We start from the raw sequence: 18,391 nt of genomic DNA on the forward strand, positions 1-18,391 counted from the left end.
TACAATGTGCACCACCCCGTGATGATTTTCTCACTCCGACTAGAGAATGTAATGTAACACACACCCATACAATGTGCACCACCCCGTGATGATTTTCTCACTCCGACTAGTGAATGTAATGTAACACACACCCATACAATGCGCACCACCCCGTGATGTTTTTCTCACTCCTACTAGTGAATGTAATGTAACACACACAAATACAATGCACACCACCCCGCGATGTTTTTCAGAACCCTATCCTACATTGCCACTGCATGTTCCCTGACCTCCCCATGCTGACCACCCCGCGGTGCTTTTATCCATCCTACATTGCCACTCACTGCCTATCCTAATTCAGACCCTCCGATTCACACCACCCCGTGATGTTTTTCTCACTCCTACTAGTGAATGTAATGTGACACACACCCATACAATGCGCACCAACACGTGATGTTTTTCTCACTCCTACTAGTGAACGTAATGTAACACACACCCAGACAATGCGCACCACCCCGCGATGTTTTTCACAAACTTATCCTACATTGCCACTGCTTGTTCCCTGACCTCCCCATGCTGACCACCCCGCGGTGATTTTCTCCACCCTACATTGCCACTCACTGCCTATCCTAATTCAGACCCTCCGATTCACACCACCACGTGATGTTTTTCTCACTCCTACTAGTGAATGTAATGTAACACACACCCATACAATGCGCACCACCCCGTGATGTTTTTCTCACTCCTACTAGTGAAAGTAATGTAAGACACACCCATACAATGCGCACCACCCCGCGATGTTTTTCAGAAACCTATCCTACATTGCCACAGCATGTTCCCTGACCTCCTCATGCTGACCACACCGCGGTGCCTTTCGCCATCCTACATTGCCACTCACTGCCTATCCTAATTCAGACCCTCCGATTCACACCACCCGGCGATGTTTTTCTCATCCTACTAGTGAATGTAATTTAACACACTCCCATACAATGCGCACCACCACGCGATGTTTTTCAGAAACCTATCCTACATTGCCACTGCATGTTCCCTTACCTCCCCATGCTGAGCACCCCGCGGTGCTTTTCTCCATCCTACATTGCCACTCACTGCCTATCCTAATTCAGACAATCCGATTCAAACCACCCCGTGATGTTTTTCTCACTCCTACTAGTGAATGTAATGTAACACACACCCATACAATGCGCACCACCCCGTGATGTTTTTCTCACTCCTACTAGTGAATGTAATGTAACACACACCCATACAATGCGCACCACCCCGTGATGTTTTTCTCACTCCTACTAGTGAATGTAATGTAACACACACCCATACAATGCGCACCACCCCGCGATGTTTTTCAGAAACCTATCCTACATTGCCACTGCATGTTCCCAGACCTCCCCATGCTGACCAGCCCGCGGTGCTTTTCTCCATCCTACATTGCCACTCACTGCCTATCCTAATTCAGACCCTCCGATTCACACCACCCCGTGATGTTTTTCTCATCCTACTAGTGAATGTAATTTAACACACACCCATACAATGCGCACCACCACGCGATGTTTTTCAGAAACCTATCCTACATTGCCACTGCATGTTCCCTGACCTCCCCATGCTGACCACCCCGCGGTGCTTTTCTCCATGCTACATTGCCACTCACTGCCTATCCTAATTCAGACCCTCCGATTCACACCACCCTGTGATGTTTTTCTCCCTCCTACTAGTGAATGCAATGTAACACACTCCCATACAATGCGCAACACCCCGTGATGTTTTTCTCACTCCTACTAGTGAATGTAATGTAACACACACCCATACAATGCGCACCACCCCGCGATGTTTTTCAGAAACCTATCCTACATTGCCACTGCATGTTCCCTGACCTCCCCATGCTGACCACCCCGCGGGGCTTTTCTCTATCCTACATTGCCACTCACTGCCTATCCTAATTCAGACCCTCCGATTCACACCACCCCGTGATGTTTTTCTCACTGCTACTAGTGAATGTAATGTAACACACACCCATACAATGCGCACCACCCCGCGATGTTTTTCAGAAACCTATCCTACATTGCCACTGCATGTTCCCTGACCTCCCCATGCTGACCACCCCGCGGTGCTTTTCTACATCCTACATTGCCACTCACTGCCTATCCTAATTCAGACCCTCCGATTCACACCACCCCGTTATGTTTTTCTCACTGCTACTAGTGAATGTAATGTAACACACACCCATACAATGCGCACCACCCCGCGATGTTTTTCAGAAACCTATCCTACATTGCCACTGCATGTTCCCTGACCTCCCCATGCTGACCACCCCGCGGTGCTTTTCTACATCCTACATTGCCACTCACTGCCTATCCTAATTCAGACCCTCCGATTCACACCAACCCGTGATGTTTTTCTCACTCCTACTAGTGAATGTAATATAACACACACCCATACAATGCGCACCACCCCGTGATGTTTTTCTCACTCCTACTCGTGAATGTAATGTAACACACACCCATACAATGCCCACCACCCCGCGATGTTTTTCAGAAACCTATCCTACATTGCCACTGCATGTTCCCTGACCTCAACATGCTGACCACCCCGCGGTGCTTTTCTCTATCCTACATTGCCACTCACTGCCTATCCTAATGCAGACCCTCCGATTCACACCACCCCGTGATGTTTTTCTCACTGCTACTAGTGAATGTAATGTAACACACACACATACAATGCGCACCACCCCGTGATGATTTTCTCACTCCGACTAGTGAATGTAATGTAACACACACCCATACAATGCGCACCACCCCGAGATGATTTTCTCACTCCGACTAGTGAATGTAATGTAACACACACCCATACAATGCGCACCACCCCGTGATGTTTTTCTCACTCCTACTAGTGAATGTAATGTAACACACACCCATAAAATGCACACCACCCCGCGATGTTTTTCAGAACCCTATCCTACATTGCCACTGCATGTTCCCTGACCTCCCCATGCTGACCACACCGCGGTGCTTTTATCCATCCTACATTGCCACTCACTGCCTATCCTAATTCAGACCCTCCGATTCACACCACTTCGTGATGTTTTTCTCACTCGTACTAGTGAATGTAATGTGACACACACCCATACAATGCTCACCACCCCGTGATGTTTTTCTCACTCCTACTAGTGAATGTAATGTAACACACACCCATACAATGCGCACCACCCCGCGATGTTTTTCAGAAACCTATCCTACATTGCCACTGCTTGTTCCCTGACCTCTCCATGCTGACCACCCCGCGGTGCTTTTCTCCATCCTACATTGCCACTCACTGCCTATCCTAATTCAGACCCTCCGATTCACACCACCCCGCGATGTTTTTCTCACTCCTACTAGTGAATGTAATGTAACACACACCCATACAATGCGCACCACCCCGTGATATTTTTCTCACTCGTACTAGTGAATGTAATGTAACACACACCCATACAATGCGCACCACCCCGCGATGTTTTTCAGAAACCTATCCTACATTGCCACTGCATGTTCCCTGACCTCCCCATGCTGACAACCCCGCGGTGCCTTTCGCCATCCTACATTTCCACTCACTGCCTATCCTAATTCAGACCCTCCGATTCACACCACCCCGCGATGTTTTTCTCACTCCTACTAGTGAATGTAATGTAACACACACCCATACAATGCGCACCACCCCATGATGTTTTTCTCACTCGTACTAGTGAATGTAATGTAACACACACCCATACAATGCGCACCACCCCGCGATGTTTTTCAGAAACCTATCCTACATTGCCACTGCATGTTCCCTGACCTCCCCATGCTGACCAGCCCGCGGTGCTTTTCTCCATCCTACATTGCCACTCACTGCCTATCCTAATTCAGACCCTCCGATTCACACCACCCCGTGATGTTTTTCTCACTCCTACTAGTGAATGTAATGTAACACACACCCATACAATGCGCACCACCCCGTGATGATTTTCTCACTCCGACTAGAGAATGTAATGTAACACACACCCATACAATGTGCACCACCCCGTGATGATTTTCTCACTCCGACTAGTGAATGTAATGTAACACACACCCATACAATGCGCACCACCCCGTGATGTTTTTCTCACTCCTACTAGTGAATGTAATGTAACACACACAAATACAATGCACACCACCCCGCGATGTTTTTCAGAACCCTATCCTACATTGCCACTGCATGTTCCCTGACCTCCCCATGCTGACCACCCCGCGGTGCTTTTCTCCATCCTACATTGCCACTCACTGCCTATCCTAATTCAGACCCTCCGATTCACACCACCCCGTGATGTTTTTCTCACTCCTACTAGTGAATGTAATGTGACACACACCCATACAATGCGCACCAACCCGTGATGTTTTTCTCACTCCTACTAGTGAATGTAATGTAACACACACCCAGACAATGCGCACCACCCCGCGATGTTTTTCACAAACTTATCCTACATTGCCACTGCTTGTTCCCTGACCTCCCCATGCTGACCACCCCGCGGTGATTTTCTCCACCCTACATTGCCACTCACTGCCTATCCTAATTCAGACCCTCCGATTCACACCACCACGTGATGTTTTTGTCACTCCTACTAGTGAATGTAATGTAACACACACCCATACAATGCGCACCACCCCGTGATGTTTTTCTCACTCCTACTAGTGAAAGTAATGTAAGACACACCCATACAATGCGCACCACCCCGCGATGTTTTTCAGAAACCTATCCTACATTGCCACAGCATGTTCCCTGACCTCCTCATGCTGACCACACCGCGGTGCCTTTCGCCATCCTACATTGCCACTCACTGCCTATCCTAATTCAGACCCTCCGATTCACACCACCCGGCGATGTTTTTCTCATCCTACTAGTGAATGTAATTTAACACACTCCCATACAATGCGCACCACCACGCGATGTTTTTCAGAAACCTATCCTACATTGCCACTGCATGTTCCCTTACCTCCCCATGCTGAGCACCACGCGGTGCTTTTCTCCATCCTACATTGCCACTCACTGCCTATCCTAATTCAGACAATCCGATTCACACCACCCCGTGATGTTTTTCTCACTCCTACTAGTGAATGTAATGTAACACACACCCATACAATGCGCACCACCCCGTGATGTTTTTCTCACTCCTACTAGTGAATGTAATGTAACACACACCCATACAATGCGCACCACCCCGTGATGTTTTTCTCACTCCTACTAGTGAATGTAATGTAACACACACCCATACAATGCGCACCACCCCGCGATGTTTTTCAGAAACCTATCCTACATTGCCACTGCATGTTCCCAGACCTCCCCATGCTGACCAGCCCGCGGTGCTTTTCTCCATCCTACATTGCCACTCACTGCCTATCCTAATTCAGACCCTCCGATTCACACCACCCCGTGAGGTTTTTCTCATCCTACTAGTGAATGTAATTTAACACACACCCATACAATGCGCACCACCACGCGATGTTTTTCAGAAACCTATCCTACATTGCCACTGCATGTTCCCTGACCTCCCCATGCTGACCACCCCGCGGTGCTTTTCTCCATGCTACATTGCCACTCACTGCCTATCCTAATTCAGACCCTCCGATTCACACCACCCTGTGATGTTTTTCTCCCTCCTACTAGTGAATGCAATGTAACACACTCCCATACAATGCGCAACACCCCGTGATGTTTTTCTCACTCGTACTAGTGAATGTAATGTAACACACACCCATACAATGCGCACCACCCCGCGATGTTTTTCAGAAACCTATCCTACATTGCCACTGCATGTTCCCTGACCTCCCCATGCTGACCAGCCCGCGGTGCTTTTCTCCATCCTACATTGCCACTCACTGCCTATCCTAATTCAGACCCTCCGATTCACACCACCCCGTGATGTTTTTCTCACTCCTACTAGTGAATGTAATGTAACACACACCCATACAATGCGCACCACCCCGTGATGATTTTCTCACTCCGACTAGAGAATGTAATGTAACACACACCCATACAATGTGCACCACCCCGTGATGATTTTCTCACTCCGACTAGTGAATGTAATGTAACACACACCCATACAATGCGCACCACCCCGTGATGTTTTTCTCACTCCTACTAGTGAATGTAATGTAACACACACAAATACAATGCACACCACCCCGCGATGTTTTTCAGAACCCTATCCTACATTGCCACTGCATGTTCCCTGACCTCCCCATGCTGACCACCCCGCGGTGCTTTTATCCATCCTACATTGCCACTCACTGCCTATCCTAATTCAGACCCTCCGATTCACACCACCCCGTGATGTTTTTCTCACTCCTACTAGTGAATGTAATGTAACACACACCCAGACAATGCGCACCACCCCGCGATGTTTTTCACAAACTTATCCTACATTGCCACTGCTTGTTCCCTGACCTCCCCATGCTGACCACTCCGCGGTGATTTTCTCCACCCTACATTGCCACTCACTGCCTATCCTAATTCAGACCCTCCGATTCACACCACCACGTGATGTTTTTCTCACTCCTACTAGTGAATGTAATGTAACACACACCCATACAATGCGCACCACCCCGTGATGTTTTTCTCACTCCTACTAGTGAAAGTAATGTAAGACACACCCATACAATGCGCACCACCCCGCGATGTTTTTCAGAAACCTATCCTACATTGCCACAGCATGTTCCCTGACCTCCTCATGCTGACCACACCGCGGTGCCTTTCGCCATCCTACATTGCCACTCACTGCCTATCCTAATTCAGACCCTCCGATTCACACCACCCGGAGATGTTTTTCTCATCCTACAAGTGAATGTAATTTAACACACTCCCATACAATGCGCACCACCACGCGATGTTTTTCAGAAACCTATCCTACATTGCCACTGCATGTTCCCTTACCTCCCCATGCTGAGCACCCCGCGGTGCTTTTCTCCATCCTACATTGCCACTCACTGCCTATCCTAATTCAGACAATCCGATTCACACCACCCCGTGATGTTTTTCTCACTCCTACTAGTGAATGTAATGTAACACACACCCATACAATGCGCACCACCCCGTGATGTTTTTCTCACTCCTACTAGTGAATGTAATGTAACACACACCCATACAATGCGCACCACCCCGTGATGTTTTTCTCACTCCTACTAGTGAATGTAATGTAACACACACCCATACAATGCGCACCACCCCGTGATGTTTTTCAGAAACCTATCCTACATTGCCACTGCATGTTCCCAGACCTCCCCATGCTGACCAGCCCGCGGTGCTTTTCTCCATCCTACATTGCCACTCACTGCCTATCCTAATTCAGACCCTCCGATTCACACCACCCCGTGATGTTTTTCTCATCCTACTAGTGAATGTAATTTAACACACACCCATACAATGCGCACCACCACACGATGTTTTTCAGAAACCTATCCTACATTGCCACTGCATGTTCCCTGACCTCCCCATGCTGACCACCCCGCGGTGCTTTTCTCCATGCTACATTGCCACTCACTGCCTATCCTAATTCAGACCCTCCGATTCACACCACCCTGTGATGTTTTTCTCCCTCCTACTAGTGAATGCAATGTAACACACTCCCATACAATGCGCAACACCCCGTGATGTTTTTCTCACTCCTACTAGTGAATGTAATGTAACACACAACCATACAATGCGCACCACCCCGCGATGTTTTTCAGAAACCTATCCTACATTGCCACTGCATGTTCCCTGACCTCCCCATGCTGACCACCCCGCGGTGCTTTTCTCTATCCTACATTGCCACTCACTGCCTATCCTAATTCAGACCCTCCGATTCACACCACCCCGTGATGTTTTTCTCACTGCTACTAGTGAATGTAATGTAACACACACCCATACAATGCGCACCACCCCGCGATGTTTTTCAGAAACCTATCCTACATTGCCACTGCATGTTCCCTGACCTCCCCATGCTGACCACCCCGCGGTGCTTTTCTACATCCTACATTGCCACTCACTGCCTATCCTAATTCAGACCCTCCGATACACACCACCCCGTCATGTTTTTCTCACTCCTACTAGTGAATGTAATATAACACACACTCATACAATGCGCACCACCCCGTGATGTTTTTCTCACTCCTACTCGTGAATGTAATGTAACACACACCCATACAATGCCCACCACCCCGCGATGTTTTTCAGAAACCTATCCTACATTGCCACTGCATGTTCCCTGACCTCAACATGCTGACCACCCCGCGGTGCTTTTCTCTATCCTACATTGCCACTCACTGCCTATCCTAATTCAGACCCTCCGATTCACACCACCCCGTGATGTTTTTCTCACTGCTACTAGTGAATGTAATGTAACACACACACATACAATGCGCACCACCCCGTGATGATTTTCTCACTCCGACTAGTGAATGTAATGTAACACACACCCATACAATGCGCACCACCCCGAGATGATTTTCTCACTCCGACTAGTGAATGTAATGTAACACACACCCATACAATGCGCACCACCCCGTGATGTTTTTCTCACTCCTACTAGTGAATGTAATGTAACACACACCCATAAAATGCACACCACCCCGCGATGTTTTTCAGAACCCTATCCTACATTGCCACTGCATGTTCCCTGACCTCCCCATGCTGACCACACCGCGGTGCTTTTATCCATCCTACATTGCCACTCACTGCCTATCCTAATTCAGACCCTCTGATTCACACCACCCCGTGATGTTTTTCTCACTCGTACTAGTGAATGTAATGTGACACACACCCATACAATGCGCACCACCCCGTGATGTTTTTCTCACTCCTACTAGTGAATGTAATGTAACACACACCCATACAATGCGCACCACCCCGCGATGTTTTTCAGAAACCTATCCTACATTGCCACTGCTTGTTCCCTGACCTCTCCATGCTGACCACCCCGCGGTGCTTTTCTCCATCCTACATTGCCACTCACTGCCTATCCTAATTCAGACCCTCCGATTCACACCACCCCGTGATGTTTTTCTCACTCCTACTAGTAAATGTAATGTAACACACACCCATACAATGCGCACCACCCCGTGATGTTTTTCTCACTCCTACTAGTGAATGTAATGTAACACACACCCATACAATGCGCACCACCCCGCGATGTTTTTCAGAAACCTATCCTACATTGCCACTGCATGTTCCCTGACCTCCCCATGCTGACAACCCCGCGGTGCCTTTCGCCATCCTACATTGCCACTCACTGCCTATCCTAATTCAGACCCTCCGATTCACACCACCCCGCGATGTTTTTCTCACTCCTACTAGTGAATGTAATGTAACACACACCCATACAATGCGCACCACTCCGTGATGTTTTTCTCACTCCTACTAGTGACTGTAATGTAACACACACCCATACCATGCGCACCACCCCGTGATGTTTTTCTCACTCGTACTAGTGAATGTAATGTAACACACACCCATACAATGCGCACCACCCCGCGATGTTTTTCAGAAACCTATCCTACATTGCCACTGCATGTTCCCTGACCTCCCCATGCTGACCAGCCCGCGGTGCTTTTCTCCATCCTACATTGCCACTCACTGCCTATCCTAATTCAGACCCTCCGATTCACACCACCCCGTGATGTTTTTCTCACTCCTACTAGTGAATCTAATGTAACACACACCCATACAATGCGCAACACCCCGTGATGATTTTCTCACTCCGACTAGAGAATGTAATGTAACACACACGCATACAATGCGCACCACCCCGTGATGATTTTCTCACTCCGACTAGTGAATGTAATGTAACACACACCCATACAATGCGCACCACCCCGTGATGTTTTTCTCACTCCTACTAGTGAATGTAATGTAACACACACAAATACAATGCACACCACCCCGCAATGTTTTTCAGAAACCTATCCTACATTGCCACTGCATGTTCCCTGACCTCCCCATGCTGACCACCCCGCGGTGCTTTTATCCATCCTACATTGCCACTCACTGCCTATCCTAATTCAGACCCTCCGAGTCACACCACCCCGTGATGTATTTCTCACTCCTATTAGTGAATGTAATGTGACACACACCCATACAATGCGCACCACCCCGTGATGTTTTTCTCACTCCTACTAGTGAATGTAATGTAACACACACCCATACAATGCGCACCACCCCGCGATGTTTTTCAGAAACCTATCCTACATTGCCACTGCTTGTTCCCTGACCTCTCCATGCTGACCACCCCGCGGTGCTTTTCTCCATCCTACCTTGCCACTCACTGCCTATCCTAATTCAGACCCTCCGATTCACACCACCCCGTGATGTTTTTCTCACTCCTACTAGTGAATGTAATGTAACAGACACCCATACAATGCGAACCACCCCGTGATGTTTTTCTCACTCCTACTAGTGAATGTAATGTAACACACACCCATACAATGCGCACCACCCCGCGATCTTTTTCAGAAACCTATCTTACATTGCCACTGCATGTTCCCTGACCTCCCCATGCTGACCACCCCGCGGTGCTTTTCTCCATCCTACATTGCCACTCACTGCCTATCCTAATTCAGACCCTCCGATTCACACCACCCCGCGATGTTTTTCTCACTCCTACTAGTGAATGTAATGTAACACACACCCATACAATGCGCACCACTCCGTGATGTTTTTCAGAAACCTATCCTACATTGCCACTGCATGTTCCCTGACCTCCCCCTGCTGACCAGCCCGCGGTGCTTTTCTCCATCCTACATTGCCACTCACTGCCTATCCTAATTCAGACCCTCCGATTCACACCACCCCGCGATGTTTTTCTCACTCCTACTAGTGAATGTAACGTAATACGCACCCATACAATGCGCACCACCCCGCGATGTTTTTCAGAAACCTATCCTACATTGCCACTGCATGTTCCCTGACCTCCCCCTGCTGACCAGCCCGCGGTGCTTTTCTCCATCCTACATTGCCACTCACTGCCTATCCTAATTTAGACCCTCCGATTCACACCACCCCGTGATGTTTTTCTCACTCCTACTAGTGAATGTAATGTAACACACACCCATACAATGCACACCACCCCGTGATGTTTTTCTCACTCCTACTAGTGAATGTAATGTAACACACACCATTACAATGCGCACCACCCCGTGATGTTTTTCTCACTCCTACTAGTGAATGTAATGTAACGCACACCCATACAATGCACACGACCCCGCGATGTTTTTCAGAAACCTATCCTACATTGCCACTGCATGTTCTCTGTCCTCCCCATGCTGACCACCCCTCAGTGCTTTTCTCCATCCTACATTGCCACTCACTGCCTATCCTAATTCAGACCCTCCGATTCATACCACCCTGTGATGTTTTTCTCACTCCTACTAGTGAATGTAATGTAACACACACCCATACAATGCTCACCACCCCGTGATATTTTTCTCACTCCTACTAGTGTATGTAATGTAACACACACCCATACAATGCGCACCACCCCACGATGTTTTTCAGAAACCTATCCTACATTGCCACTGCATGTTCCCTGACCTCCCCATGCTGACCAGCCCGCGGTGCTTTTCTCCATCCTACATTGCCACTCACTGCCTATCCTACTTCAGACCCTCCGATTCACACCACCCCGTGATGTTTTTCTCATTCCTACTAGTGAATGTAATGTAACACACACCCATACAATGCACACCACCCCGTGATGTTTTTCTCACTCCTACTAGTGAATGTAATGTAACACACACCATTACAATACGCACCACCCCGTGATGTTTTTCTCACTCCTACTAGTGAATGTAATGTAACACATACCCATACAATGCGCACCACCCCGTGATGATTTTCTCACTCCGACTAGAGAATGTAATGTAACACACACCCATACAATGCGCACCACCCCGTGATGATGTTCTCACTCCGACTAGTGATTGTAATGTAACACACACCCATACAATGCGCACCACCCCGTGATGTTTTTCTCACTCCTACTAGTGAATGTAATGTAACACACACAAATACAATGCACACCACCCCGCGATGTTTTTCAGAACCCTATCCTACATTGCCACTGCATGTTCCCTGACCTCCCCATGCTGACCACCCCGCGGTGCTTTTATCCATCCTACATTGCCACTCACTGCCTATCCTAATTCAGACCCTTCGATTCACACCACCCCGTGATGTTTTTCTCACTCCTACTAGTGAATGTAATGTGACACACACCCATACAATGCGCACCACCCCGTGATGTTTTTCTCACTCCTACTAGTGAATGTAATGTAACACACACCCATACAATGCGCACCACCCCGCGACGTTTTTCAGAAACCTATCCTACATTGCCACTGCTTGTCCCCTGACCTCTCCATGCTGACCACCCCGCGGTGCTTTTCTCCATCCTACATTGCCACTCACTGCCTATCCTAATTCAGACCCTCCGATTCACACCACCCCGCGATGTTTTTCTCACTCCTACTAGTGAATGTAATGTAACACACACCCATACAATGCGCACCACTCCGTGATGTTTTTCTCACTCCTACTAGTGACTGTAATGTAACACACACCCATACAATGCGCACCACCCCGTGATGTTTTTCTCACTCCTTCTAGTGAATGTAACGTAACACACACCCATACAATGCGCACCACCCCGCGATGTTTTTCAGAAACCTATCCTACATTGCCACTGCATGTTCCCTGACCTCCCCCTGCTGACCAGCCCGGGGTGCTTTTCTCCATCCTACATTGCCACTCACTGCCTATCCTAATTTAGACCCTCCGATTCACACCACCCCGTGATGTTTTTCTCACTCCTACTAGTGAATGTAATGTAACACACACCCATACAATGCACACCACCCCGTGATGTTTTTCTCACTCCTACTAGTGAATGTAATGTAACACACACCATTACAATGCGCACCACCCCGTGATGTTTTTCTCACTCCTACTAGTGAATGTAATGTAACACACACCCATACAATGCACACGACCCCGCGATGTTTTTCAGAAACCTATCCTACATTGCCACTGCATGTTCTCTGTCCTCCCCATGCTGACCACCCCTCAGTGCTTTTCTCCATCCTACATTGCCACTCACTGCCTATCCTAATTCAGACCCTCCGATTCATACCACCCCGTGATGTTTTTCTCACTCCTACTAGTGAATGTAATGTAACACACACCCATACAATGCGCACCACCCCGTGATGTTTTTCTCACTCTTACTAGTGTATGTAATGTAACACACACCCATACAATGCGCACCACCCCGCGATGTTTTTCAGAAACCAATCCTACATTGCCACTGCATGTTCCCTGTCCTCCCCATGCTGACCAGCCCGCGGTGCTTTTCTCCATCCTACATTGCCACTCACTGCCTATCCTACTTCAGACCCTCCGATTCACACCACCCCGTGATGTTTTTCTCATTCCTACTAGTGAATGTAATGTAACACACACCCATACAATGCACACCACCCCGTGATGTTTTTCTCACTCCTACTAGTGAATGTAATGTAACACACACCATTACAATGCGCACCACCCCGTGATGTTTTTCTCACTCCTACTAGTGAATGTAATGTAACACATACCCATACAATGCACACGACCCCGCGATGTTTTTCAGAAACCTATCCTACATTGCCACTGCATGTTCTCTGTCCTCCCCATGCTGACCACCACTCAGTGCTTTTCTCCATCCTACATTGCCACTCACTGCCTATCCTAATTCAGACCGTCCCATTCACACCACCCCGTGATGTTTTTCTCACTCCTACTTGTGAATGTAATTTAACACACACCCATACAATGCGCACCACCCGCGATGTTTTTCAGAAACCTATCCTACATTGCCACTGCATGTTCCCTGACCTCCCCATGCTGACCACCCCACGGTGCTTTTCTCCATCCTACATTGCCACTCACTGCCTATCCTAATTCAGACCCTCCGATTAACACCACCCCGTGATGTTTTTCTCACTCCTACTAGTGAATGTAATGTAACACACACCCATACAATGCGCACCACCCCGTGATGTTTTTCTCACTCCTACTAGTGAATGTAATGTAACACACACCAATACAATGCGCACCACCCCGTGATGTTTTTCTCACTCCTACTAGTGAATGTAATGTACCACACACGCATACAATGCGCACCACCCCGCGATGTTTTTCAGAAACCTATCCTACATTGCCACTGCATGTTCCCTGACCTCCCCATGCTGACCAGCCCGCGGTACTTTTCTCCATCCTACATTGCCACTCACTGCCTGTCCTAATTCAGACCCTCCGATTCACACCACACCGTGATGTTTTTCTCATTCCTACTAGTGAACATAATGTAACACACACCCATACAATGCACACCACCCCGTGATTTTTTTCTCACTCCTACTAGTGAATGTAATGTAACGCACACCATTACAATGCGCACCACCCCGTGATGTTTTTCTCACTCCTACTAGTGAATGTAATGTAACACACACCTATACAATGCACACGACCCCGCGATGTTTTTCAGAAACCTATCCTACATTGCCACTGCTTGTTCTCTGTCCTCCCCATGCTGACCACCCCTCAGTGCTATTCTCCATCCTACATTGCCACTCACTGCCTATCCTAATTCAGACCCTCTGATTCACACCACCCCGTGATGTTTTTCTCTCTCCTACTAGTGAATGTAATGTAACACACACCCATACAATGCGCACCACTCCGTGATGTTTTTCTCACTCCTACTAGTGAATGTAATGTAACACACACCCATACAATGCGCACCACCACGCGATGTTTTTCAGAAACCTATCCTACATTGCCACTGCATGTTCCCTGACCTCCCCATGCTGAGCACCCCGCGGTGCTTTTCTCCATCCTACATTGCCACTCAATGCCTATCCTAATTCTGACCCTCCGATTCACACCACCCCGTGATGTTTTTCTCACTCCTACTAGTGAATGTAATGTAACACACACCCATACAATGCGCACCACTCCATGATGTTTTTCTCACTCCTACTAGTGAATGTAATGTAACAAACACCCATACAATGCGCACCACCCCGTGATGTTTTTCTCACTCCTACTAGTGAATGTAATGTAACACACAACCATACAATGCGCACCACCCCGCGATGTTTTTCAGAAACTTATCCTACATTGCCACTGCATGTTCCCTGACCTCCCCATGCTGACCAGCCCGCGGTGCTTTTCTCCATCCTACATTGCCACTCACTGCCTATCCTAATTCAGACCCTCCGATTCACACCACCCCGTGATGTTTTTCTCATTTCTACTAGTGAATGTAATGTAACACACACCCATACAATGCACACCACCCCGTGATGTTTTTCTCACTCCTACTAGTGAATGTAATGTAACACACACCATTACAATGCGCACCACCCCGTGATGTTTTTCTCACTCCTACTAGTGAATGTAATGTAACACACACCCATACAATGCACACGACCCCGCGATGCTTTTCAGAAACATATCCTACATTGCCACTGCATGTTCTCTGTCCTCCCCATGCTGACCACCCCTCAGTGCTTTTCTCCATCCTACATTGCCACTCACTGCCTATCCTAATACAGACCCTCCCATTCACACCACCCCGTGATGTTTTTCTCACTACTACTAGTGAATGTAATTTAACACACACCCATACAATGCGCACCACCCCGCGATGTTTTTCAGAAACCTATCCTACATTGCCACTGCATGTTACCTGACCTCCCCATGCTGACCACCCCGCGGTGCTTTTCTACATCCTACATTGCCACTCACTGCCTATTATAATTCAGACCCTCCGATTCACACCACCCCGTGATGTTTTTCTCACTGCTACTAGTGAATGTAATGTAACACACACCCATACAATGCGCACCACACCGTGATGTTTTTCTCACTCCTACTAGTGAATGTAATGTAACACACACCCATTCAATGCGCACAACCCCGCGATGTTTTTCAGAAACCTATCCTACATTGCCACTGCATGTTCCCTGACCTTCTCATGCTGACCACCCCGCGGTGCCTTTCGCCATCCTACATTGCCACTCACTGCCTATCCTAATTCAGAAACTCCGATTCACACCACCCCGCGATGTTTTTCTCATCCTACTAGTGAATGTAATGTAACACACACCCAGACAATGCGCACCACCCCGCGATGTTTTTCACAAACTTATCCTACATTGCCACTGCTTGTTCCCTGACCTCCCCATGCTGACCACCCCGCGGTGATTTTCTCCACCCTACATTGCCACTCACTGCCTATCCTAATTCAGACCCTCCGATTCACACCACCACGTGATGTTTTTCTCACTCCTACTAGTGAATGTAATGTAACACACACCCATACAATGCGCACCACCCCGTGATGTTTTTCTCACTCCTACTAGTGAAAGTAATGTAAGACACACCCATACAATGCGCACCACCCCGCGATGTTTTTCAGAAACCTATCCTACATTGCCACAGCATGTTCCCTGACCTCCTCATGCTGACCACACCGCGGTGCCTTTCGCCATCCTACATTGCCACTCACTGCCTATCCTAATTCAGACCCTCCGATTCACACCACCCGGAGATGTTTTTCTCATCCTACTAGTCAATGTAATTTAACACACTCCCATACAATGCGCACCACCACGCGATGTTTTTCAGAAACCTATCCTACATTGCCACTGCATGTTCCCTTACCTCCCCATGCTGAGCACCCCGCGGTGCTTTTCTCCATCCTACATTGCCACTCACTGCCTATCCTAATTCAGACAATCCGATTCACACCACCCCGTGATGTTTTTCTCACTCCTACTAGTGAATGTAATGTAACACACACCCATACAATGCGCACCACCCCGTGATGTTTTTCTCACTCCTACTAGTGAATGTAATGTAACACACACCCATACAATGCGCACCACCCCGTGATGTTTTTCTCACTCCTACTAGTGAATGTAATGTAACACACACCCATACAATGCGCACCACCCCGTGATGTTTTTCAGAAACCTATCCTACATTGCCACTGCATGTTCCCAGACCTCCCCATGCTGACCAGCCCGCGGTGCTTTTCTCCATCCTACATTGCCACTCACTGCCTATCCTAATTCAGACCCTCCGATTCACACCACCCCGTGATGTTTTTCTCATCCTACTAGTGAATGTAATTTAACACACACCCATACAATGCGCACCACCACACGATGTTTTTCAGAAACCTATCCTACATTGCCACTGCATGTTCCCTGACCTCCCCATGCTGACCACCCCGCGGTGCTTTTCTCCATGCTACATTGCCACTCACTGCCTATCCTAATTCAGACCCTCCGATTCACACCACCCTGTGATGTTTTTCTCCCTCCTACTAGTGAATGCAATGTAACACACTCCCATACAATGCGCAACACCCCGTGATGTTTTTCTCACTCCTACTAGTGAATGTAATGTAACACACAACCATACAATGCGCACCACCCCGCGATGTTTTTCAGAAACCTATCCTACATTGCCACTGCATGTTCCCTGACCTCCCCATGCTGACCACCCCGCGGTGCTTTTCTCTATCCTACATTGCCACTCACTGCCTATCCTAATTCAGACCCTCCGATTCACACCACCCCGTGATGTTTTTCTCACTGCTACTAGTGAATGTAATGTAACACACACCCATACAATGCGCACCACCCCGCGATGTTTTTCAGAAACCTATCCTACATTGCCACTGCATGTTCCCTGACCTCCCCATGCTGACCACCCCGCGGTGCTTTTCTACATCCTACATTGCCACTCACTGCCTATCCTAATTCAGACCCTCCGATACACACCACCCCGTCATGTTTTTCTCACTCCTACTAGTGAATGTAATATAACACACACTCATACAATGCGCACCACCCCGTGATGTTTTTCTCACTCCTACTCGTGAATGTAATGTAACACACACCCATACAATGCCCACCACCCCGCGATGTTTTTCAGAAACCTATCCTACATTGCCACTGCATGTTCCCTGACCTCAACATGCTGACCACCCCGCGGTGCTTTTCTCTATCCTACATTGCCACTCACTGCCTATCCTAATTCAGACCCTCCGATTCACACCACCCCGTGATGTTTTTCTCACTGCTACTAGTGAATGTAATGTAACACACACACATACAATGCGCACCACCCCGTGATGATTTTCTCACTCCGACTAGTGAATGTAATGTAACACACACCCATACAATGCGCACCACCCCGAGATGATTTTCTCACTCCGACTAGTGAATGTAATGTAACACACACCCATACAATGCGCACCACCCCGTGATGTTTTTCTCACTCCTACTAGTGAATGTAATGTAACACACACCCATAAAATGCACAC

This window comes from Cavia porcellus, unplaced genomic scaffold (assembly GCF_034190915.1).
Source record: "Cavia porcellus strain 051 isolate PalLab524CR breed Dunkin Hartley unplaced genomic scaffold, mCavPor4.1 scaffold_28, whole genome shotgun sequence".
NCBI classification, from domain to species: Eukaryota; Metazoa; Chordata; class Mammalia; order Rodentia; family Caviidae; genus Cavia; species Cavia porcellus.